General features: G+C 37.6%; 1 long non-coding RNA gene across 1 annotated transcript in view; it reads left to right on the top strand.

The window, feature by feature from the left end:
• Positions 1-22,332: 22,332 nt before the first annotated feature.
• The window catches only part of LOC141393097 (uncharacterized), a 55,274-nt gene continuing 50,189 nt past the window's right edge, over positions 22,333-27,417 (top strand). Inside the window, exon 1 of the long non-coding RNA XR_012409996.1 lies at positions 22,333-22,664. This is a non-coding gene — a long non-coding RNA (uncharacterized lncRNA). The remainder of the gene's footprint in view (positions 22,665-27,417) is intronic.

The raw sequence follows: 27,417 nt of genomic DNA on the forward strand, positions 1-27,417 counted from the left end.
ACGCAATAGTTGTAACTCTATACGGTTAACTATGTTGATGTTATTGGATATCAGGTATAGCTCGTGGTTCAACGAGTATTGCTATTTCTGTTTGTGCACGTATCCATGCTTCGGAACCATGCATTACCACACGTAGTATCAGTGTTTTGTAGAGCGTCTCTGCTGTTAAAGGCATCTATTACTGGCAGTTTTCCTTTATTATCTTTAGAATACTGTACCACCTACTCCATCAAAAGGTGAACAATTAAGAAAGGCGTTATTGTCGGCCGGGCCGAACTATTTATACCCTCTATACCACGTCAATACTTACTTCATTTAAACAAAGTTGAATACAAATGACACATCGATATTTTAATACATATTCAGAAATAACATGTAACAGTCATTCCATTTATACGATGGGAGGACCTTCAAAATGTGTAAAATCTGGAGATAACTTAATTTTCTGGGTGAAGGTTTCCTAATAGAGTTTCTGGTCGGGAATTCCCGGCCCGGGATTTCCCGGGAATTCCCGAAATTTTTCGAAATGAATTTCCCGGGAAAATTTTTTGAAATTCCCGGGAATACGGGTATTTGTATTTTCATGTATAAGTCATATATTACACTGTGCAACATTTTAAAGGTGATCTTGTGCAAACAATTCGAACTGAGGATTTTTTGAAAGTACAGACCTAAACGACAAGAAACCCTAGTTGGGTTTTGTTGTGTCAGATCCAGCTCGGATTTTATGGCCCCATCTAAACACGGTTAAGTATTTATTTATATTTTCTTTTGGAAAAATATTCCCCGAAATGTAATACACAACTCTTCAGAACATGTTATTGTTGTAAAATGCCTCTATATCGTTGTTTTCAGTATATTTTTCAACGACGATTTAATAAAAATGTCAATAATGTAGTGAAATCCGAAATGCGAGAATAAAGTGTTGGTGTGAACTGTGTATGAAATACGTGTTGTAAAAGATATGATGCAAAATACCGCTGAAACAACATGAAGTAAGCATTTTAGAGTTTCAGAATGTTCTAAAGAATTGTTGAGAACTTTATTTGGAAGATTTTTGCAAAAGGTTACTTGGTTCAACTCCCAATAGTTTAGCCTATACTGACCAGAATTTCATCAATTATGTAAAATTTTCTATATTTTATAGATTTTGATGCCCTAATGTGTAAGTGGCAAATAGAGCATATTAGGATTGGAAACCAGTAATAACAATGGTATGTATGTTCATATAACGACTCTATATCATTGGTGCCACCGTGTACACAAAAGGTCAGCCGTGTACAAATTCTTTATAAACGGATTTGTTATGTGATCAACACGCATTTCGAACCATAAGAAGAACATACGATATCGTTGATTTTAAAAATATTATCGGACAGCACTCTTTGATATCAAGGAAGCTTTACTAGGATGGTAGTTAGAAAAATATATTTTATATAACCTCCGCTAATTAGTCACGAATAATTGGATTTTGACCGCATACATACATACAGACGTCGTTTGAGATGTTTGCTATTGCTTTTTGACCCTATTGCTATTTTACCCTTAATAGTGTTCCAAAGAGATAACTAATGACACAACTACACATAATGTTTGCATACTCTCTCTCACGTCTATGCCCCACGATTTACCACAGTCCCGGGAATTCCCTGGTTCCCGGGAATGAGATATTTTCATTCCCGATTTCCCTGGAATGAAAAAAGTCGGGAATTCCCAAACTCTATTTCCTAACTATTGAGAATCTGAAATACCATGTTACAGACACTACAGTCGAAAATTTCTTTAAAGGGGCCTAATTACGTGATTCGATTCGATCGATTATTTATTTGCTCGTGAAAAATATTTCGACACGATAAAAAAGCGGCATGACGAGATTTGATCGAATGTTTCGAGAGTAATCGGTAATCGAACTATGAAAACCTATGTGTTCTTCAGGGAATAGGAAGATAGATGTCAAAAATGTGAAAGCAAGAACTAAAAAACAAAATTATGAATAAATGAGTAAAAAAGCATTAAGTTCGACCGGGTCGAACTTTTTATGCCCTCCACCATTAAATATTCTGAACTGAACCGGAATAATTATTATCTTTCATGTCCACAATTTTAGGCGGAGATACTTTGTGACCAAATACGGTAAAAAATGTATATAAAAATGTCCTCAATCGCTCGGCACCTTTAAATGGGGCTAGGTCAAAGTGTGGACCTATGTTGACAATTTTTGGTGGAAATGTTCGTTCCAAAAATGTAGCTACAATTCTCAAAATATCGGTCATCGGGAGTTACCGTAATATGGGGGTTGTACCAAAACTTGGACCTAGGCTGACAGTTTTTACTGGAGACGTTTTGTGACCACTGGGAACCTCAAACGTCAATCTACAGGTAGTTCGTTCAAAAAATGTAGATAAAATCCTCAAAATGCCGAAATCGGGAGGTATCGTTATATAGGGGCTATACTAAAACCTGTTCCTATGTTGACGATTTTTAGTGAAAAAGTTTCATGATCACTGATAAACTCAAATTTCAGGTAGTTGGATCAAAAAATTTAGCTAAAATCCTCAAAATATCGTAAATCGGGAGGTACCGTTATATGGGGGCTATACCAAAATGTGGACCTATGTTAACAGTTTTTTGTAGAGATATTTTATGACAACTGGGAACCTCAAAAGTCAACTTACAGCTATTTGGTTAAAATTGTACCTAAAACCTTCAACAACAAAGCACGAAACATACGTGTTTTACGCATTACACCATGCACACATCTCTTTATTATAAAACAGCATTCCGCAGCTGCGAGAGCCCTGTTGTTACTCTCTTTGACAAAAATCGTCTCCACCCATAAAAAATATGTTCTAACATAAAAAATATGTTGGTACCCAAACATGTTAAATTGAGATATGTTACAAAATGTTGCAAACATATATTTGTTTGGACACAAACAAATTATGTTTGGATCCAAGAATATTTTCAACATATATTTTTCTGCGTGTAGTAAAAATGTGTAGACTATTGCAGGTTCTGGAACAGGCATTTTATTTTTAACTAAATTTTCTCTCGTCATTACATTTTTTTTATTTCCAAGTCCTTTTTATTTGGAAAAGTTAAAACTAAAATTACCTTCGGTTTATGATGGCCAAGTGGCTGGTATGGGTGTCGTGTTTAATGCCATAAACTTAATTATCTTTGCGGACAGGTTCACTATATTACATAACCTCTAGTCAAATCAGCCAAGTCATCCAAGCATAAATGGTAAAGTGGATAATTTTCAGGAGTCCCCCTTCCATCTACCCAAATTAGAAGTGTAAATAAAAGTTATGGCTACAAGAAGGGTAGCATATGTTTACCATAAGGATACTCGGTAGTTTGAACAAGTTTTACGTGAAACAATAAAAAATGCATAGATTTCATTTGCCACCAAAGCATTTATGGTTTATTTAAATATCCTTAGTGTTATTAGGCAGGCAGTAGGTATTGATGACTTACATTTTCCTTTTTATATTTTTTTCTGTGGAAAAAATATCGCGTGTTTTCAGTTGTTCGTAGTAAACCCTTCACTTGTTTCCAATTGACTTTTTCACTTTAGTTTTATTGTTCGAACAAACTAGACCAAAAATTGTGGTAACATTGTGGTTCGTGGCTGGTAAACGTAGACTAAAATGCATGGTGCGACAAGCAACCCCCCTAACTGCCTCCGTCTGCTGCTGCTGTTAAATAAACTATAAAAATAATTAGTTTTAACATGACGCTCGTGCACAAATAAAAATTATAAATAAAAAAATATACAAATACACGTGCCTACGTTTAGGCGTAACAAATTACATTTAAATAACATCAAATATGTAACATATTATGGTATTTATATGGACTTAATTTAGATTATTATTTAATCATTAATGCTTGTTAAGACTAGTCTGTAAAAGTGTCAGGTGTTCCTCACTTTTAACGCTGGTAGATGAGTCTCTAGGACATGCTGCAATTATTGGCTAAATTAAAACAAAAAAATGTGTACCAACAGTTAGGTCCTCAATGTCCCACGAATGGCTCGTACACTGACTAAATGTATAAAATTCCTTCATTTATTAAAAAAATGTTCTGATCTTTAAGGGCCTTTAGAACACTATATGGGGGTTTTATGTACCTTCGCGGCTCCTATCTTGAGAAATAAAACAGATTGAAAAAAAAAACAATAACATAAGGCCAACAAGTGATACAAATGTTGAAAACTATTCAAGACCAGATTTGAAATTTAATTTAAGGACAAATTTATGCGTTTGTGATGGTGGACATAGCACCGTCTATATGAATTAAATCTCCATTCCTCATTTACATTTTTAACTTTCGACACATTATCTAGCCATAATATGGAGGGTAAAATTAAATTTGTCATTCCGTTTGTATCACATCGAAATATTGGTCGAAGGCCCTATAAATTATATATATTTTTGATCAGCATAAAATTCTAAGTCGATTTAACGATGTCCGTCTGTTGCAATCAATACACCTTGCAATTTTAAAGACAGAGCTTTTTAATTTGGTATAAAAGTTTCTATTACTCCTAGGATGTTTGGTATTAAAATGAGCTATATCCACGTTTTGATATGGTTCCTATAGAACAGTACCACCCGATTTTTGCTATTTTCAACGTTTTAGCCTCAATAACTCAATATCTGAAATTTGGTAGGTAGTCTTCGTTGGGGGTACAAAACTTTCGACCTGAACTTTGTCGGTATAGCACCACGCCGTCATATAGCCCCTCCGGATTTTCGGTATTTTGAAGGTTATGGCCTAAATATCCACTGAAATGTCTAAAATATTTTATTTAGTCTTCTTTTGGAGCATAACATTTTCCACCTGATTTTTGTTAGTAGAGGTCCTCATCTTCATATAGACCCAAAGAACGGTACCTCCCGATTTTCGGTATGTATTGTGGCCTCAATATCCCACTCAAACGACTGAAATTAAGTACTAAGTTTTCGTTGGAGGTATATAAGATTCCAAATAAAATTTTTGGACACTGCTCCCCGTCTTTATATAGCCCCCCTCCAAATGTTCAGTATTTTGAAGATATCCCACTGAAATGGTTTAAATTTGGTATTTAGTCTTCGTTGGGGGCATATAACTTTCCACCAGAAATTTGCCGGTATAGGTCCACGACTACTTATAGCCCCCGTAGAACGGTGCCCTCCGATTTTCGGTGTTTTAAAAGTTTTAGCCACATTATTCAAACGGAATAACTGAAATTTGGTATTTAGTCTTCGCTAAAGGTACAATACATTTATACTCGTACAGGCACAAAACATATAGGCCCCATATAAGCGTAGCCATCATTTAACGTTTACTTTTTGAAGATTTTGGTCACATTTTTCTACAGAATTTTTGTGTTGCAAACAAATTGTCCATATATATCTTGGTTTAAGTCTATCCAGTATTGTCCAATTTAATGTATTCCGAGGGTATTTTTTGTCGAATTTTCGAACCGAGATATCCGTAATTTAATATTATGTGTTGCCAAGAGGTTCAGATTCTCAATTCGGAAAATTGTAATGGAAAGAACTACGATGGAGCTCCATAGGGATTATTTTAAAGGGATTGGGATATACTACTCCTGCAATAAGAGGAAGAGCTTAGTACTTTCATAAACGGAAGGGAATTAATTGTTCTTATTTAGTTCAATACAGTTTGTGGTGGAGGGTATAAAAAGTTCGGCCTGACTGAACTTAATGCCTTTCTAACTTGTTTAGTATTAGTATCGATTAGGCGGCCTTCTCCATGTGATGAGCCGCTTATTCTACCACGTAGCGACATTATAAACTATTATAGTGCTTAATTTGACGATTTGTAATGTAATAATAAAGCAGAAATATTAAATTTTGTAGTTTGATCCTATGGGGTTACTTCCCCACCATTGCCTACCCGCATTTGTGCTATTTTAACAAAATTTGGGCACAATATCTGTTGCAATTCAATAGTATTCGCATACAAATTTTTCATTTTTTGGAAGTACCTTCAATTCTGATGCTATATCTCCACATCAACGCGGAATTTCAAAAATGTATATAACCTATGTTACTTTCAAATAATTATGTAATATTCACAAACAATTTCAGGAAGATCTGTTCAACGGTTTTTGAGTTACACTGTATGTAATTTTTGAGTCATGGTTTATTAAGCATATTCTGACATTTGAGGTTATGTTATCATTTTGTCAGGCTCATATCTTCTAAACCGCTAAGTAGCAATAGCAAAATTTCACTATATCACCTGCTTCAGATTTCGATATTGTTACCACTAATGCTTTCTTCCAAGCTTCCCGGAAGTAGCTGATATTGAGGCAATGGTTAAATAGAGTTTTAAGAAAAAGAACTATGATTTCTCCTGCTGTCTGCGATGCACGGATCTTTGTCAGTACCGTAAGACTTCTTCGGAGCTCGCCATGATATGGCCGATTCGAGCATGTCTGGATCAACAGGCCCGGTGTCCTCCAATAGAGATCCATCATAGCAGGTCTGGTCGCGAAACGACGTATCCAATGTAGCAGGGCCTGGCGAATATTCTGCGTATGGACTGGCAGAATTTCTGCCTTCGATGCTTTATCTGAAATAACCATTTGCTCGATATTAAGGATTCCTTTGTTTGGCAGCGTGAAGGAGAGGCCAAAAATTGAGGAAGATCAAGTTAGCCATATGAAGAACGCTATTGCTTTTGGTGAAAATCGGTTCAGATTCGTCCGAGTTCATGTATTTAGTGCTCCAAACACGTTATATATGTCCGCTTTCATTGACATTTGCAGTGTGTGACGGAATTTGGTATAGAAATAAATGTGCTAAATTATATCGAAATCGGTTTAGATTTGGATATAACTCCCATATATGTTTACGGCCGTTTTCATGCATTTGATGCACGAAACATACTGTCTATGTCCAATATCGATGAAATTTTGCTCATGTGAAGGCATGTCAGGAGGTACTGTGGGGTGAGCTACATTATGTTGCCTGACAGACAGAAACCTCGTCTAATCATGTAGATGGTCCACTTTCGTCATCAAGATACATCAGCTAGCGATCCGAAGCGCACTGTTTTGTCTACTAGTAATTGCAGGATTGCAATCGGTACCCATTAGACCTTAAACTCCCTATATATTTTTGGACTAGCGATTTATCTTAGGCGGCCTGTTTAGCAAAGGAAGGGTAGTTGTCGATTACTACTCCTATTCTGGACAGTTGGTATTGTCCTTCCGTCGACAATGATGTTCAGAAAGTCAATTTATTTCCGTTGACCAAGAAGAAAAAACGATTCTACCATTACTGTGCGAGTGGCAGGGCGTGCCTGGTTGAAGCCCTCCACTATGCTCGTAACAATGTCATTGAGCAACGCAACTACCGTTGCTGTAAGCTTTCCTGAATCCATGTTGATGGCTGACTGCTTTCAGGCGAAGGCAGTAATTAATGAAAACTTGTAGTCGTTTTGTAACGTCGTTCGTGACATTTCAGGATGTAGATCCATACAACAAGACAGATTTAACATTGCTTAAGCTGTTTTTTGACAAATTGGTGCCAGCATTCCTAATGCTGTTTTAGCTTTGCTAATTTTTGCTTCTAGATCCACTTCTGTGCCATCATTCGGGTCCACCAAGTTTCCCAAACAACAGAATTGGTCTGCTGAGCCATGGCCTTCTGAGTGTAACACTTGTTCGGTGTCGCTCTTAATGCTCATATATTTGGTTTTTGTTGAATTTATCTGTAGGCCTGTACCTCTCAGGTTATCTTGGAAGCTTGTGACAGATTGTGTTAGGTCTCTGGTTGTGTTAGCCAGAGACCTAACACAATCTGTCACAAGCTTCCAAGATAACCTGAGAGGTACAGGCCCAGGCAAATGTCGTCTGCATAGGCCAAATAATTTAAAAATGTGCCATCAATTCCCCATTGTATACCTTTCCGATCAAACGAAGTTGGAGATAATACGTCCTCAATGACAATCAGAAATAAGATAGGAGGGAGAATAAAATCTTGTCTGACTCCACTCAAAACTTGAGGGGTGCGACAGAATTTTCCTTTACGCAAAACGTAGCAGTTTGCACCATTTTAGCTTTCTTTTATGAGGTTTATAAGCTTAGGCGGAATACGTCCACTCTGTTCTTCAGTGAATTCCAAATGCAGGCACGGTTAATGCCGTCGAAAGACTTTTCAAAATCGATGAAAAGCAAATGCAGCTCTGAATTAAATTCAACACTTTGCTCCATAATTAGTCGCATGGTATTTATATAGACCGCACATGAGCACGCACTTCGGAATCCTAATTAGGCTGAGTTTATGAAATCCTCCAAGTGATCTTTGATAGGGTATTTTCGCTACTGTCGGTAGCACACATTCCGCATTCCCTTTTAGCAAGGTCGGAAAGGTCTCTTGCTCCCAGACTTCAGATATCAAAGGGAGGAGGGTTTCAGCACTAAGATTTATATCGGCTTTGTATCAATACCGGCGGCTTTTCCATTAGGTAGTTGCTTGAAGACAGCGGAGACTTCACTTAAGCTTGGCGTTGTTGCTCCTTATCTTTGAATTTATATCATAGATGGTGTGATCAAAACCGATATGATGTTGTTCAAAATAAAATTTCCACATTCAAAAGTTTTAAAAAGTGTTGCGTCCAGCGAGAGAGTTGCTCTTCGTAGGCGTTGAGAAAATTTCCTGCCTCATCTTTTATGGGGTGTTGAAGAAATATATTGCCGTTTCTTTAGTGATCGTAAATACTGTACGGGAGTCACCAATGTTTGCTGCTTTTCAGCTTCGTTTGTCAATTTATCAATATGACTGCGTTTGTTTCTTCTGACTTAGCGCTGCACTACTTTATGCAGGGATCTATATTGCGGGACTCACGTTTTCCCCCGACTGGATTTTCTCCTTTAGCTCCCAATCGATATTGAATGATGTTCCATGTTTCGTCCGTCATACATATTTGTCTGCCTTTTGTCAGAGGACCCACAGTATCTTTTGCGTATTTCATAAATATGTCTCTGGTTTCACTTCCCGCGGATTGAAAATAAAATTGTTTTTTACCCAGTTAATGTTTATTCGGTGCACTACAAGCTTCTACGGACGTTTCTACTGGTCATCATTCTGTATAGCAGGGGTTCGGTGGCGCAATTTATCTTCTACCAGAAAGTGGTCCCTTGATTGACCAATATCGGCACCACGCTTATTTCATACATCCAATAAGCATTTCTGGAAACGTCGGCTAATGGCAAAATGATCTATCGGATTGGCAATATTATACCGATCATACAGGTCCAAGTAGGCCCATTCTTCGTGCGTTTTAAAAGCCCACGAACCGTTCATCGTTATCATTTCGAGTTTCCAAGCCGTGTTTGGCCATTGCATTGTGTAGTGCGGTATTGTCGGAGCCAAACTTTGCATTTAAATCACACATGATGCATATTAATATCCACGAGGAATTTTATCATATACTGCATTTAGTTGACTGTTGATGGGTTCCTTCGCTTCTTAGGAGACGCTCTGGGTTGGAGCATATCTTTAAAGGATGGTAACGTTTCTCACTTTAGATTCAAAGTGGGCGGTCATAATTCGGTTTGAAACCGGTGTCCTTGACATTAGACTTTTTGGAGAATCCAATGTTAATAGCAGCCCCTCATGGCTACTGCCAATAGGTTTCCCACAATATAGGGTTTTGGTGTAACCGTTGGGCCAGGCATATTCACCTGAACTGTTCCAACGTACTTCACTGAGAGCCAGTATGAAGATCCCATATCTTAACATTTCCCGTTCGACTTGGAGAAACTTGGAAGTCATATTTGTCACGTCATCATCATCGCTGTCTCTAAGCGTTCTCACATTCCAGAACCCAATCATAGTCCTTATACGATATCCAAAGGTCTGCAATTTTTGATTAGCGATTCGGTGGCAAGAAAATTTCAAAAAAGTGTGGTGGATAGGTCTGCTATCTATGCGTTAAAACACACACCCATGTGATAGGAATATTTGGGACCTTAGATCAGTGACTTTCTTCACCTGTTTCAATCTACTTACATGAGACGCTACGCATCATCATGACTATTCAAGCTATTCAAGTTCCAGGTGCTGCATGACATTTCTTGCATACAGCGGGTTATACTGCCCATGATCAGTAACGTGGGGTCCGAGGGACCGTTATGCTCGTCATCCTTTTTTAAGGAATGCCCCCGGGGGTTTGAGTAACATTTTTGACTGAATGTCCGTAATTTGACATTTGAGGACCAGTGGTCACAAAACTTCTCCATCAAAAATTATCAACAATGGTTCATGTTTTGGTATAGCAGTCCTATAATGGTACGTCTCTTTTTGCGGTTTATTGAGGGTTTTAACTAAATTTTAGGACCGAACTACCTGTTATTTTATATTTGAGGTTCCTTCCCAGTGGTCACAAAACACCTCCAACAAAAATTGTCAACATGTTTTGGTATAGCCTTCATATAATGGCACCTCCCGATTTTCGGTATTTTGATGGTTTTTGTCATATTTTTTGACTGAACTAACTACCCGAAATTTGATATTTGAGGTTCCCTACAGTCGCAAAACTTCTTCACCAAAAATTTTCAACATAAGTGTGTTTTGTTGGTATGGTCCCCCAAATAGTGGACTATCCGATTTTAGGTACTTTGAAGATTTTAACTAATTTTTTACCGAACTAGTGTTGCGTTTGAAAATAAATTAAGACTCTTGTCTGTCTATGGAATCAGATCTCCTTGTAAATAATCCACATAATTCCACAATTTCCATAAATTACAATTTAAATCATTTTTAGAAGTGCCCAAAAAAAGTTTAATCCCTTGAGTCAAATCGTCTTCAATAAAACCCCATACATTTATCCACAAAAAATCAACTAATATCCATTTTGACTATTTATCCTACTCCACCACTCAAGTGGTGTTCGCCGATACAAACAAAAAGATAAATAAATAGTGAATTATGTTTTATGACTTTGTTCCAAAAATGGTCACTGAAAGCGATCCGACCGTACCAGCCAATTGACATTAACGACACACATTCCATGAACGCACACAGTGCGCTCGGTCAAAGTCAATAAAATGCTCCACAAAAGCGGAGCTTTGATTTTTAGTTCATATCCACATTTGGTGGCACTGTCGCTGGGGCTGTTTGTTCTTGTTGTCGTCGTTATTGTTGTTGTTAGTCTTCCAGCAGCATTGCCTTTGTGGCTCGGCTAGTGGTAATACTGGGCCACAAATAAATTCATCATTATAAATCATGCGTCCCCGTCGGTTTAATTAATCACAAAATCAACAACAAAAACAAATAACAGCCACCGAGACTTTGCACATTTGTTGCAAATCACAATAATGCAATAAAGAATATAAACAGTCAACTGCAACAGCAACAAAAACAACAGTAGGTGCTTCACTGTCACCGGGGTCTTTATGTGAACAACAATAACAAATGTTAAGATGGACAGTGGTTTTTAGTTTATAAATAGGAAATGAGAATTATTGGTGTTCAGCTGATGAATGAAAAAATTGTAATTTTTTATTGAAACTCTTTAATTGGGCGCCACCATGATGGAAATTCAATCTTTGACAAGAGGATCACATAACATCGGTTGTAAATAAACACATCATTGTTTCTTTTAAAATTTCGTCCAGAAGAATATCATTTGCATTGTGCTAAATATGTAATCGAAAAGTTTACATTGCTGTCAGTTTTGAAATATTCGTGATGTACATTTTTTGCTTTGGAAACATCTTTGTCCATAAGAGTTGTTAATTGGATTTTTTTTTCGTCCAATGCAGGTTATATTATATAGCCGAAGTTTTGAAACTTTATAAAATATTATTGAAAATTACTTCAAAATACAAATTGCTTAACTTTCTATATTCCATAAACTTTCAACCGCGACACCCCTGTACGATGGTGGCGGCATTCTTTCCATGTGCTCCTATTACAAATCTCCACACGCTGACACTGCATGAGTTCTGGCCAGGCTATTTGTAGTCACTAAAAACTAAAACGAAATCTCAAGAAAAAAAAACAAAAACATATTAAAACTTTACAAAACAACAAAAAGATGATATTTATGGCAACTTTGACAATGCAACACGAGCTTATTCCCTGGCCGTGCAACAAACAACATTGACACAGAAAGAGAATAAAAATGAAGAGAAGAACGTCTCAAATCATAATGCAACATTACTTAGCAACGACAACTGCAGAAACAGCAGCAACCCTGAAGGTTGTGATGATTGTAAATGTGTGGATGAAATACAACAACAGCAGCCCCCCATTGAACCAGCTAATAACAACAAAAATAACCTTTCAATATTGCTGCTGGTGTCCAGTTGTCATATTAGCACAGTATTCCGATGAGGTAAAGGGGTTTCTCTATTTGAGATCGAATATAACACACTTAACACAAAACAGCTCATTTGGAAAAAAATAAGAAAGATTCGAAAAAATGGGTCCGATCGCCACGTGGCACGTATTTATACGCCTTTTAAGCGGGTTCATCATCGCTGATTCTTACGATATGGCCTAGCCAACGCAATCGTTGCATATCGATACGTTTATCTATATTTTATGTCGTTGTATAGCAGATACAGCTCGTGGTTCATACGACGCACGTTGGAACTAGATTGAAAAAAACGGGTCTTAATTGAAAAATTGAAACACAAATTTTTGATAATCTGTCTTGACAGGGTTAACGAGTACAAAATTCTACCTCACTAGCCTAAATAGCAAAGTCGTATGTTGTTTACTTTTCGTGTAGCACAGTGTTAAAGTTGAACACATTTTTAAAATTTAAGAAACAGGTGAAAATTATTAAATTTTGCTGCTTTTAAATCGCCATAACGTAGTTTTTGCTACATAAACTTGGCATTTTCAAAATGGATATTTCAAACAGAGGTAATTCTTAATATTTTAGGAAAAAATTGTACTGAAAAAGTCTTGTAGAAATGTGTTTAAAAAATTCGTCAAAATGTGCCAAGATTTTGCATAATTTTGAAATGTATTGGAGTATAACAAAAAAGAGTGTCGAGAAGGTCGTGAGAATTTTTTTTGTATTTTTTTCTTAATTGTTGTCTTTGATACTGCGCAAACAAAACTTGCGTCTTGCTTGCGCATTTTGAGTTATGTCAAAAATTGTGGAAATAGCTGTGGGTCAAATTTTTGCATTTTGGGGTTTTTGTCTTCATTTTTCCCTATTATTGTTGTACAGTATGTCGTGTTTTGGTTTAATGTCTGTGGTCACCCTACATAAGACAATGTGTGCAGGTCCACCATTATGTTGTAGTTACTATATATAATGATTTATATGAAATGATGACGATGCACAAGGGGTGAAATCGCAAAAAATGGAGATTAATTAAAAAAAACTAAATTCGGTTTTGGTATGAATGTCGTTACATGGTAATATGGTACAAAATTCTAAGTCTTTAACCAAAATGTCAAGATCATATATTGTTTACATCTATAGTTACACTGTGATAAAGCTAAAGAATTTTAAATAATTTAAAGAGCACCATAAAAAAATAAATTTTGTTGGTATATAAAAAGTAATATTTTTGCCCTTTTTAGAATGGAATCGTCAACTTCAGTTAGAAATCGGAGTCTTAAAAAAATATATTTATGGCAAAAGAAGTAGGAGTATATTTAAAATTAATTTAAAATGTATCCATTTTTCCCTATTTTTTTAAAAGTATTTAAAGTTAAAAAAGTAGCGGAATATTTTATATGGAGGTTATTTCAAAACGAGAATATATAGAGATGATGTTAGATAGAAATATTTTAAATCCCTTCAAAATGCACAATTCACAATTTGAGCTAGTTTAGTTGCAATATATGCATAAAATATTTGAAAACCCCCAAATTTGACTGTACCTCTATATGGGGCCTATACCATAACATTGACCTATATTGTCAAATTTGCACACTATGAATTCTTAGGCATTCAGAACTATAAATCCTAATTTACAGATAAATGTACTAAAAAATGTGGTCAAGACCCTCGAAATACATAAAATCGGGAGATACCCTTCTATGGGAGCTACACTAAAATATTGATCTAACTTAATAATTTTTTGCCAAATATTAGCTTAACCAATAATTTATCATATTAGAAGATTTTAGATTCATCAAATAAGAAATGTAGGCAAAACCGTAAAAACACGTCATAGTTTATATGGCACCCATTTATGAGGGCTTCGAATATACCTCTCCAATCCCTCAATTTGCACCAAAACTGTGTTCCGTTATATTAATTGAAGTGTAAACATTCGAAAAATATTAACATTAGATCACTCAAATGCTTCCCTGAATTAATACCCGTTTTTTGGAATCTTGCCCCAATGTGCGACGTCGATATTCACCGCCAACGCAGATTGGTCCATAGATCTTTCAAAGAATTTTTCTCTCAAATACACCAAGCACTGCCTTGTCTGCTTGCGCAAGTACCCAGGCTTCGGAACCATAGATCAGCACGGATAGTATCAGTGTTTTGTAAAGCGTTGTTTTTGTTTGACGAGATGTGGCTTTGCTTTTATACTGCTTACTTAAGCCAAAGTAGCATCTGTTGGCCAATATAATTCTTCTTTTTATTTTACAATTGACGTTGTTTGTTGTGCTTACGGCGGTGCCGAGGTAGACGAAGTCTTTTACTACATCAAAATTATAGGAACCAACTTCAACAGTTGGTCCGAGCTCAATGGACGCATTACGCGTGGACACCATCAATTTGGTCTTCTCGCCGTTTAGGTATCGGTTACTTCTTTTACTGATCGTCCCATGATATTTATATCATCAGCATAAGCAAGTAACATGTGCTATTGGTGTAGATTGTGCCACTTCTTTTACGTTTCCCTCTCGTATAACCTTTTCTAGCAGGATGTTGAAAAGACCACACGAATGGCTGTCTCCTTGCCTGAAACAAAACTCTTCGAAGAGGTTCTTTTCTACTTTAACTGAAGGACTTGTGTCAGTTAGAGTAATTTTACAAAGCCGAATGAGCTTTGCGGGGATACCACATTCAGACATGGCTTGGAATACCTTTGAACGTAGCGGGCTGTCGAAGGCTGTTTATAATCGACAAAAAGGTGGTAGGTGTCGATCTGCATCTCTTCGGCCTTCTCCAGGATTTGCCGCTGGGTAAATATCTGATCGATGGTGGTCTGCCAGGTCTAAACCTGCATTGATAAAGTCCAATTATTTCATTGACCATAGGCTTTAGGCCTTCGCACAATATCCCTGACAATATCGTGTAGGCAATAGGAAGAAGACTTATGCCCCTATAGATAGAGTACACAGTGGACAGGGCACAGGATGCTTAAGTTCCGTCGGGCACTCGTTCTTCCTGCCAGATGGTGCTAACTAGCTGATGAATACAACATATCACCGTGTCGCCTCCAGTTTTGAACAGCTCGGCTAGTAAGCCGTCGGCTTCTGCAGCCGGTTTATTTCTGTCTTTACCTCATCTTGGCCGGGTGGTATACATTCAATACCATCTTCTGGGATTGGATCTGTGGTATCTTCGCCGTCTTCGCTACTATCGGATACCAACAGTTTGGAAAAATCTTCTTTCCATATCCTGAGCACACTATCTGTATCAGTTACCAAATTACCTTGCTGGTCTCTACAGCAGGATGTGCCTGTACCAAAGCCATCAGTTTGATGTTTCAGTCTTTGCTAGAACTTTCGGACTTCATTCTGGCTCCTGTACACTCCCGTCTTTCCATTTCTCTCTTTTTGTGTGGAAAAGACGTTTCTCTTCTCTCCTTTTCTCAAGATACCTCTCTGGCGTTGCTACTGATTGTAGAGTAGCCCTAAATGCCGCATTTTTCTCTAAGGTAGCATCACGACACTCCAGGTCATACCATGGATTCCTTGGTGGACGTCTCTGGTACCCAAGTATGGGTTTTGCGGCTGTTTGAATGGAATGGACAATATTTTGTCATTGTGCTGATATGTTATCGGGAAGAGGAGTGCTTTCATTAAGAAATTGGGCTTGTTGAGTGAAATATGCTGTGGCTATTTGTTGTGTTTGCAGCCTACCGATGTCGAACTTCCGCGTTGTATCTGTTCGTGCTTTATTTGCAACGTACCTTTGCTGCAACAAGGTAGTGGTCCGAACATGATCAATTTGATTACTTGTTCTTTAATCTGGAGGCAGTCAGGTGCACTTATGAATATCGGGATGCATAAATCTGGTACTGCTAACTACCATGTATTTTGCAGCTGCAAAGTCTATCAGTCTCGTACCATTCTCAGATGATTCACTATGTAGACTGAATTTCCCGACTGTTTGTCCATAGATATTCTCCTTTCCAATTTTGGCATTAACATCGCCTAGAATAATTTTAATGTCATGGGCAGGGCAACGGTCATAAGATTCTTCTAAGCGCTCGTAAAATATATCTTTGGTCTGTTCGTCCTTGTCTTCAGTGGGAGCATGAGCGCAAATAAAGCTGATATTGAAGAATTTTGATTTGAATCGAATTGATGCGAGTCTTTCATTCACTGGGGTGAACCTGGAGACCAGATGTTTTAACGTCCGACCAACTACAAATCCGCAACCAAACTCATGCTTTGTGTCATGGCAGCTATAATACAGTGCGTCGCCGTTAAGTGTTGTTGTGACGTCTTATCCAATCCATCGTATTTCCTGTATGACAGTAATTTCGGTCTTGTATTTTTCCAGTACATCTGCCAATGCGTTTACTGCACCTTCTCTATAAAGAGTGCGAACATTACAGGTGCAGATTAGCAGATCATGGTTCTTAAAACGTTTCGGGGTTCGTAAACTTTAGAGGGGTTTGTATTTCTTTTTTTTTTTGGTTTTTTCATAGTAGGGACGGTTACTAACCCGACGCCCAAACCCAAGTTTTTAACGTTCTTATGGGTGAACGCCCGGTACATGTTAGCTCGCTACCTTTGACGGGTGTTAAAGGCAACTCCCCAGGTGACACCACGGGAAGGTCAGTGTCCACTTGAGATGAAAGAGGTACCAAGATCCCGTTTGGGGCCGTTCCTTGGACCGTTCCTATTAAATGTTACGGACGGTAATTTGTTTCAAAGAGACGTCAAATTGGATAACAAGGTGAGAAGATCGGCTCCCCTGTACTCGTAAGTCAATTCTACTTCGATTTCTATATAAGTGTTCAATGGAGAGCATTTAATAAATATACGCAACACTGTGCTCAGCACTTGGTATTTCAAAATAAATACCTCCGCTTTGTTGGCGGTGGTGCTGATAGTATTACTCTGGTCTGCTCACTTTTATGCTGTTTATTGACAATTTATGATCACCACCTATGTTGATGTTATCATATTCGCATTACGATCATTTCAGATCGTATATTACGTCTACATTCGGTTATGTGTTTTGTAGCACAGACGCACGTTCGGACAGATCTCAGATCTCGGTAAATGAGACTTAAAGAAAGATTGTGTATGATTTTGGTATTTTGCTGCAATTGTAATGGTAGTCCGTAGTGGTTATTGTTAGTTGCCACCAACCGTTCGATTGGGTTTTGCCTTCAAGCGCTGGTAACAATATTGCAGGCAGAGGCAGCAATATTGCTGCTCCTTTTTCAGATATCGCATACACAGCAAACAAAGAGAAAAAAACCATCTAATTGTGATTTGTGTTGCAAGCGATTGTTTTGGTCCGATTTGGAACAAGTTAAGAAATATGATGAAAATATTTTTTTGGTTTGACGACTTTTTGTTTTTTTTTTGTTTTTTGCTTAAACAAGAATCAATATTTCAATTCAATTCAATTTTTCTTTATTTTTTAAAAAACGTTATAAAAATTACATTTTGATACATTTATAATGGTATTAAAAAAAAATAAAGAGTATTACAGCTTGGTTTGTAACAAACCGTCTGCTGGAATGTTGAGTAGTTATTAATTCATAATAATGTTGATCAGTAATTAAATTCTTCTATCAAAAGCTTTCTATATTTAAGTGCTTCTTTTAAAAATTTGCATAAATTGAGCCAGCAAAAATCTTCACCACCATTAAGGATATTTATAACTTCATTTTGGGACATTATGATTTTATTAAAAAAACTCGCTCGTAAGTATTTAAGTATTGGGCAACGACCCATAAAATGTACAATGGTTTCTGGTTCTCCAAGATTACACAGGGAACACCTTTGACCCTCAGGTGCCCCATGTTTATTGGCGTTCAACCAAAGTAGATCACCTCTCGCTCTCATTATTAGCGTAATTTGCTCTTGGGTAAAATGATCGTTACAATATAATTGGCTAATGCTAAAATCCAGGTTTTTGTAAAATCGCTGGGTACTCTGTTGTGATTTGTGAATATGTTCATTTAAGACGTTGGTTTTAATTGATGCTATTAAACACTGTGTAGCTTCTAGCCATCTTTTCTTATCCAACGTAACATTGCTAGTGTCAATACTTCTTTCCGATAGCTGGGATATAAAATCATTAATACAACCAACATTTTTGTTCATGAGTTTCATTGCAAGTATATGCGGCAGTCTGTGGCTTTCAAAATCAAATAAAATTTTGATCAGGTACGATAAATGGAGTGAGTAAGTGTATATATATCCTGGTTCGTATCCGGTTTCCAGGGCTAGAATATAATTCGGAGTAGACTCAGGGAGTTTTAATATCTTTTTGATAAAGTATCGATAAAGCTTTTCTACATCACTAAAATACCCATTTCCCCATACTTGTGCACCATAGCTGTGAATAGATCGACAAACCGCTAAGAACATTTTCCATTTAGACTTCAGTTGCACTGATGGTTTTGAAACGAAGTTTTTCCATGTGGCATTTATGGCCATTTTTGTAGCTTCTTCCTTCTTTAATAAATGTTTTGTGAAAGACAATTTTGGTGTCAACCACATACCTAAATACTTGTATTCGTTGACTATTCTTATACTTTCTCCATTGAATGTCCATTTTTCATCTGCGGAAAGAATTCCTCCTCTCCTGAATACCATTATCTCCGATTTTGCCTGATTAACTTCCATTCCCCATCTAGTACAATATGACTCTAAATTATTTATCATTTTCTGGAGAGATTTGGGATTATCTGCTAGCAGCACTATATCGTCTGCATACATTAGCAGGCGGATATTTATTTCATCGATATACAGTCCTTCTTCAAGATAATCATGCATGTCGTTTAAGTATAAAGCGAATAATGTTGGGGACAGTAAACAACCTTGCTTCACACCAGTACGAGTTTCGAAATACTCGGATAGTTGGTTGCCAGAACAAACTGCTGATTTTGTGTTTTTGTATATGTTGTGGATAAAATTAATTATTCTCGACGATAGTCCAAGCGCGTAAAGTTTAAAGATTAGGAGGTCTCTAGGAACTCTATCAAAAGCGGCTTTAAAGTCTACGAAGTATGCATAAACTTTCTTTTTTTGACTCAGCTTGAGCTTGACTATAGAAACAAGGCTAAATACATTGTCGACTGTAGAGTATCCTTTTCTAAAGCCCGCCTGGTACTCATTTAACATTCGGTGTCTATTTACCCACAGAGTTATCCTGCTATTGATCATCCCAATCATTATTTTTCCAATACAGTTCATAAAGGTAATCCCACGGTAGTTACTCACGTCGTTTACGTTTCCTTTTTTATGGATTGGAAAAATTATACCTGAGCGAAATGGTTCAAGGTCTTCGTGGCCATTCAAAATACAAGTAAAGGCATTGCACAGGGCACTTAAGAAGCCGTCCGTGGCATTAATGAAGAACTCATATGGAATACGATCATCACCTGGCGCTTTGTTCACTTTTACATTATTGAGTTGTTTCTTAATTTCGTCTATTGTAAATGCTCTATCCAAAAGTGAATCCATACTATTGTTCATGGCATAATATATCGGTTCTGTACTACATTCCGGGTTGAGAAGATGCTTGAAATAATTATGTAAATCATCTGTGGATATACAGCAACTAGGATCATTTTCCAGTTGTCTCAGTTCCTTCGCCATCTTCCACCATGCCTTACTGTCTGTGATGATGTCCAATTTATTTGCTATATCATTGTAGTAGTTGGATTTTTTCATTTTACATACATTTTCATAGATTTTCTTTTGTTTAATATAAGCGTTTTTGTCGCATAATTTATCAGACTTTCTGAATTTGTTCAAAAATTTCATGGTCTTTTTTCTAATTGACAGACATTCCATGTCAAACCACTTACTTTTAAAACGTTGTTTTCGTATTTTGGGGGTCTCAGGATACGACATATATATTGTTCTGGTTAGTTCATTAAGACTCGGATTAGAAGACAAATTTCTCACATTTATGTTGAGAGCATTCTGGTAGAGATTTTTATTTCTTTCTTTCCACATTAACTTTGGGTTGAGATTTGGTGAGGTTGAAATTTCCTCATTTCGGTAAGGTAGAGAAAGACTGAGAACAATGGGAAAGTGATCGGACCAGATCTGATCTTGTACTTGGAATGAGTCAACATAATTTAGTAAATCTATTGTCACAGCGCATAGATCTATCACTGAACTGCCATTTCTGTTCGTGAAAGTTAGTCTTCCGTCTGCATCTCCAGAACATCGGCCATTTAGTATTACCAGTCCATTATTGTTACACGTTTCAATGTATTTTCTTCCATTAGCATTAACAACCTTATCGCTAGTCCGAATATTGTGATCACCAATGACGATCTTACTGCCTTCGCATCCCTCAATAACATCCTTCAAAGTTTGAAAATCTGTATTCCAATTTGCAGGTCTTATGTATACAGGAAAAATTTCGAAAATTATTGAATTTAACTCACATTTAATAGCATCTTGGTTCTCTCGACGCTCAAATTTATGCTTAAAGCCACGCCTTTCTAAATCATGACGAACTCCGTATATCAGTCCTCCAATACCTCGCCCTCTATTATTGATCCTAGTAGCCGCTTTCCAGTAGATTTTAAAATGTTCAAATTTTTTGATAAAATAGTCTTGATTTTTCATTTCGACATGTGTTTCCGTGAGGACAAAGATATCAAATTTATCTAAATATTGAAAGAAACGATGGTAAAGATTTTTGCTACCCAGTCCATTTATATTGTAAGCTACTATATTTAACATAAAATTTCTTTCACATTTAGTTTTTGTTTTCTTTCCATTTTTATAAATATTTTCATTTTTAGTGGCATATAATTTCTTTAATAGTTTTTTGAGACCAGTTTTTCAACCAAACTGTTGTAGTTTAGTTCTAGACTTCGGACATTTTCGCCAAATATGTTAGCAAGCACATCAACTCCACAGCTTTGTCCACACATAAGCTTGTTTTGATTATCCCAATGGAATGTTCTACCATCGGTAACAAGTTGATCGCATCTTACTCCAACACGTATTTCTTTGTTGACTTTCTGCAATTCTTTCTTAAGCGCTAGCATAATCTTTTTTCTTTGTAAGCGTAGTCCATTAAGGTCGCGTTCTATAAAAATCTGAGTTCCTGCTAACAACTTTGTAGCTTTTAGAACATCAGCTACAGTTTTCGATGATCTGAATTCGACTATAACCGTCATTTTATCCTTAGTTTCCTGTATTTTCTTGACATTTTCAATTTTAGATTCAATATTTAATTTAAGATTGTAACACAAGACTCTCTTCACGGCACCATAAGCAGATTTTTGTGTCGGTAATCCCCTCATAATGACTTTGCTTCTGCTTAATTGATCCTCCATCCTTTGTAGCCTCTTGTTTGTTTCTTCTTTCTCATCATTCATCCTTTTCATTTCAGCTTTGAGCTCCTCATTTTCGATCGTCAGCCTTTTAACATCTTCCTTCATCGTCTCAATATTGCCTTTAATGTCCAATATGTCTGATTTTGTTGGTAGATTTTGAAGTTTTTCATCTAACAAGTTTGACATGGACTCATGCATTAACTTCATTAGCTCCATTGTCGACATATTCGCTACCGTGGCTGAATTATCAGGCGATGTTTCCAGAAATTTTCGTTTCACTTTTTGTTCTACAGTGCCCATTGTGCTGGGCGTTGTAAAGGGCGAATTAGCTGGTGAGCTTGACATAACTTTAGGCGCAAGCGTTGTAAGGACGTCTTTTTTTGTTGGTTGGCAATAATTGTTATGTTCAAAATGAATTGTAAGTTTTACGTACAACTTGTAAACTTCACCTTAGTTTAATATTATTTTAGTTATTTTCGTTAAATTGTGTATATAGAGAAGATAACCCGATTTTTATTTAAAAAGAGTAATGCAATAGTATCTTGTTGTGAACGTAGTTTAAGTGAAGCGTTTAATTTTTTAAGTTTAGCATATCTTTAGGCTCTTGGCGAATCTTCTTCTTTTTTTATTGAAATGACTGCATCTGTGTAACAACGCTCTGAATTGATGAGTCTGGCAGCATTGCTCAAACCACTATTTGTCAGACTGAATAAACACAGCTGTGTTTTTGTTTTTGATCGGCACAGCTCTTTTCGCTTTTGAGTAGTTTATAAACAGAACACTTTCCAGCCGAATATTTTGTTTTATTAAAATTTTAAATCTAATTTTGCGGAGAAATAGGACTGTGAACCGTGTGTACTACTATGGCCCCGTGTGGGGGGTCACATCAACTTTATTATTTCGCTCGAGTTATTGAGATTTTTGCCCGATTAAAGCCGAGAGCGCGAAACTTTTTGGAGCCGCAAAAAACATACGTCTACTTCAGGTAAGAACTTCACTCAACTCCAAGAATCAATATAAAATCATAAATTGTTTAATAATAAATGTCAAAACAAGAAGAAAAAAAAAGAACCGCTGAAATACGTTGTGCCGATTATAGAGGGACCTTAGTGTTACCTCGACATCTATGAAATAACTTCAACCTTGGCCGTTTAATGACAATTTCTGTTAAAATTTGTAGAACAAAAAATAATTGTCTAAAATATGAAGTGGCATATACATCGATAAGTGGTACAGGTTTTAGGTCTGACACAAATTGTGGTCAATATCTTGTGGTGGAAAGTTCCTTTTGGAAAACTTTTTTATTCTATACCTTCATTGTCTTTTCCATTAATAAAAGTACTCCAGAATGATATTTTTTGACATCGAATCTACAAAATCTATAAATCTAATCGAACTCAGGCTGGCAGAGCGTATATACCTATTATTCGTGACGCCACATGGGGTAGCTGTCTCTTACCACCGTTAGAAGAACTGATCCAACACATTCAGCCACAGGGTATGATTAGAATAAAAAGAGCGACGAAGTGTCGTCCAGAAGGATGTATGTACATTAAAGACAAAATAGGGCCTACAATGGGGCCCTAAAACTTCGGTTTTCCTTACTTACCCGAAGTAAGAAAGGATCTCCAATTCTCTCTGTTTGTTGCTTCGCTTTTTGGAATACCGCCTTTTTAGCAGGTTCATTCATTATAATGATATGGCCTAGCCAAGACAATTGTTGCATCTCGATACGTTTATCTATACTGATGTCGTTGTATAGCGGATACAGCTCGTGGTTCATATGACGTCGATATTCACCGTCAACGCAGATTGGCCCGTAGATCTTTCGAAGAATTTTTCGCTCAAACACACCAAGCACTGCTTTATCTGCATACGCAAGTACCCATGCTTTGGAACCATACATCAGCACGGGTAGCATCAGTGTTTTGTAAAGCGTTATTTTTGTTTGACGAGTTGTGGCTTTGTTTTTAAAATGCTTACTTAAGCCAAAGTAGCATCTGTTGGCTAATACAATTCATATTTTTATTTCATAACTGATGTCGTTTGTTGTGTTTACGGCGGTGCCGAGGTATTCGAAGTCTTTTACTACCTCAAAATTATAGGAACCAACTTCAACAGTTGGTCCGAGCTCAATGGACGCATTGCGCGTCGACACCATCAACTTGGTCTTCTCGCCGTTTACCGCCAGACCCACTTTAGCAGATTCTCCTTCGACCTTCATAAAGGTATCGGTTACTTCTTTTACTGATCGTCCCATGGTGTTTATATCATTAGCATAAGCTAGTAACATGTGGATATTGGTGTAGATTGTGCCACTTCTTTTGACGTTTGCCTCTCGTATAACCTTTTCCAGCAGGATGTTTTAAGGATAACACGAATGGCTGTCTCCTTGCCTGAAACAAAACTCTTCGGAGAGGTTCTTTTCTATTTGAACTGAAGATCTTGTGTCAGTTAGACCATGGGCTTTAGTCGTTCGCACAATATTCCTGACACTATCTTGTAGGCGATAGGGAGAAGACGTATGCTCCTATAGAGCATAAAGTCTTATCTCCATTCTTATGGACGGGACACAGATCGTCGGGTACGCGTTTTCATGCCAGATGGAGCTAACTAGCTTATGCATACACCTTATCAGCGTGTCGCTTCCGGTATTAAACAGCTCGGCTGGTCATCAGCTCCTGCTGCCTTATTTTTCTTCCGCCGGCTTATTGCTGTCTTTACCTCATCTTTGTTGGGTGGTATACATTCAATACCATCTTCTGGGATTGGATCTGTGGTATCTTCGTCGACTTCACTACTACTAGATACCAACAGTTTGGAAAAAGTCTCTTTCCGTATCAGTTACCAAATGACCTTGCTGGTCTCTATAGGAGGATGTGTCAGTGCCAAAGCCATCAATTTGATGTTTCACTCTTTGGTAGAATTTTCGGACTTCAGGGGACAGCCCTGTACATCTCGATTTGTTCACAATCCCGCTTTTCCATCTCTCTCTTTTTCCTGCGGAAATGACGTTTCTTCTCTCTCCTTTTCTCCCGATACATCTCTCGTGCGCTACGCATTGCTGCTGATTGTAAAGTAGCCCTATATGCCGCATTTTTCTCTTCGGTAGCAGCACGACACTCCTGGCCATACCATGGATTCCTTGGTGGAGGTCTCTGGTACCCAAGTACTGATTTTGCGGCTGTTTGCATGGAGTGGGCAATATTTTATCATTGTGCTGATATATATAAGTAATTGGGCTAGTTGAGTGGAATATGCTGTGGCTATCTGTTGTTTGCAGCCTACCGACGTCGAACTTCCGCGTTGTATCTGTTCGTGGTTTATTTGCAACGTACCTTTGCTGCAACAAGGTAGTGGTCCGAATCTATGTTTGCTTCTTGGAACAATCGTATATCCAGCACGCTCGAGGAATGTCTTCCATCTATCATAACATGATCAATTTGATTACTTGTTTTTTAATCTGGAGGCAGTCAGGTGCACTTATGAATATCGAGATGCATAAATCTGGTACTGCTAACTACCATGTATTTTGCAGCTGCAAAGTCTATCAGCCTCATACCATTGTCAGATGTTTCACTGTGAAGACTGAATTTCCCGACAGTTGGGCCAAAGATATTCTCCTTTCCAATTTTGGCATTAAAATCGCCTAGAATAATTTTAATGTCATGGGCAGGGCAACGGTCATAAGATTTTTCTAAGCGCTCGTAAAATATATCTTTGGTCTGTTCGTCCTTGTCTTCCGTGGGAGCATGAGCGCAAATAAAGCTGATGTTGAAGAATTTTGATTTTAATCGAATTGTAGCGAGTCTTTCATTCACTGGGGTGAAGCTGGAGACTAGATGTTTTAACTTCCGACTAACTACAAATCCGCAGCCAAACTCATGCTTTGTGTCATTGCAGCTTTAGTACAGTGCGTCACCTTTAGGTGTTGTTGTGACGCTTTTCCCAATCCATCGTATTTCCTGTATGGTAATAATGTCGGCCTTGTACTTTTCAAGTATATCTGTCAATGCGTAAACTGCACCTTCTTTATAAAGAGTGCGTTTTTTCCTTTTCTTTCGTTTTTTCATAGTAGGCTGCTTTTTCTAGGAGAGGGTTACTAACCCGACTGTTAGACCTTGAAATTAGGACCAATATACGAAGACCTCAATTAGTCCTGCCCAATATGTCTATACTGAAGGCAAATCGGTAGAAACTTTACTAGATGTATTCGATGTCCCAGGGTCTCGAGGGCATCTCTGCTTTCGCTGAGGAAGTCCTACATGAAATTGGCGGTAGGCATAATAACGGGTCACTGGAATATACGATCTATTTCTTTCGATATCGACTAATGTAGGTTATGCGATAACGAGGAGGAAACAGGGACATTGGAACATCTCTGAGTCACTGCTCAACCCTAATGGAAAAAAACTTCGAATCATGGGTGAACGCACGATTCAATCTCTCACCGTCTTTTGTGAAACCCTTCAAAGTGGCCTGCTTCTTTTTGCCAAGGGCCCGAAATGGTTGAGGAGAGAGGAACCTGCCACAGGAAGGTGTGTTCCTAAATGACTTCGAACTAGATCTAACTTTGGATAAAATATTACGAAGTGCAATGTTTGCGCCAAATCGGTTGATTCGCTCGAAAGTTGTCGTGCACGACTTCCAAACAGACAGACGTACGGATTCAAAATTGTCTGAAACGGATTTCGCCTAAACATACTTGGGGTCCAAAAACATTTTTGTCCGTATCAATGTGTATATAGCCTCGTAAGCCAAAAGGCTGCCGATATAAAGACATATTGCATTTTATATTTGGCCTATCTGTGCTGTAGGCAATTTCCAGGGCCGATTCAGAGTTTCTGCATAAAAGGTTTAGAGTCATTTTCATAATTATTATAACGTCATCTGTATAACTTATTAGTTCAATTCCCACATTGCTTAAGGTCTTCGGTAGAAAACTTTAGGAATTTTGCTGATTATTTTTCTTATGCTTGACAACTTTGAACCAGGTTATCAATTATTGGAGACTTTAATGGACAAAGTACAAAAAATGCGAACTTTTACTAAAAAATGTGCCTTTCTTAAGATACCTTTTTGTAGTTTGCTCAAATTTAATGTAGTGTAGTATCTGGTATTTGAGTGACGTAGGGGATGAGAGATACCAAGGAACGGTCCTCAGCGGCTTTAACATGACAAAGTCCAGGATTTATCTTGGTCCCTCTCTCATCTCAAGTGGACACTGACCTCCCCGTGGTGTCACCTGTGGAGCTGCCTTTAACATCCGCTAAAGGTAGTGAACTAACATGTGCCGCGCGTTCATCCATAAGAACGTTAAAACCTTGGGTTTGGGCGCCGGGTTAGTAACCCTCCCCTAGAAAAAGGAGCCTACTATGAAAAAAACAAAAGAAAAGAAAACCAAATCCCTCTAAAGTTGACGACCCCCGCAAACGTTTTAAGGACCATGACCTGCGAATCTGCACCTGAAATTTTCTCACACTTTATAGAGATGGTGCAGTATACGCATTGGCAGATGTACTTGAAAGGTACAAGGCCGACATTACTGCCATACAGAAAATACGATGGAACGGGAAAGGCGTCACAGCAACACATTAAGGTGACATAAAGCATGAGTATGGTTGCGGATTTGTAGTTGGTCGGAGGTTAAAATACCTGGTCTCCAGCTTCACACAATTCGAAAAAAAGCAAAATTCTTCAACATCCGCTTTATTTGCGCTCATGCTCCCACTGAAGAC

The sequence above is a fragment of the Musca autumnalis genome, unplaced genomic scaffold, assembly GCF_047663935.1.
Source record: "Musca autumnalis isolate F117 unplaced genomic scaffold, ASM4766393v1 scaffold_2, whole genome shotgun sequence".
NCBI lineage: Eukaryota > Metazoa > Arthropoda > Insecta > Diptera > Muscidae > Musca > Musca autumnalis.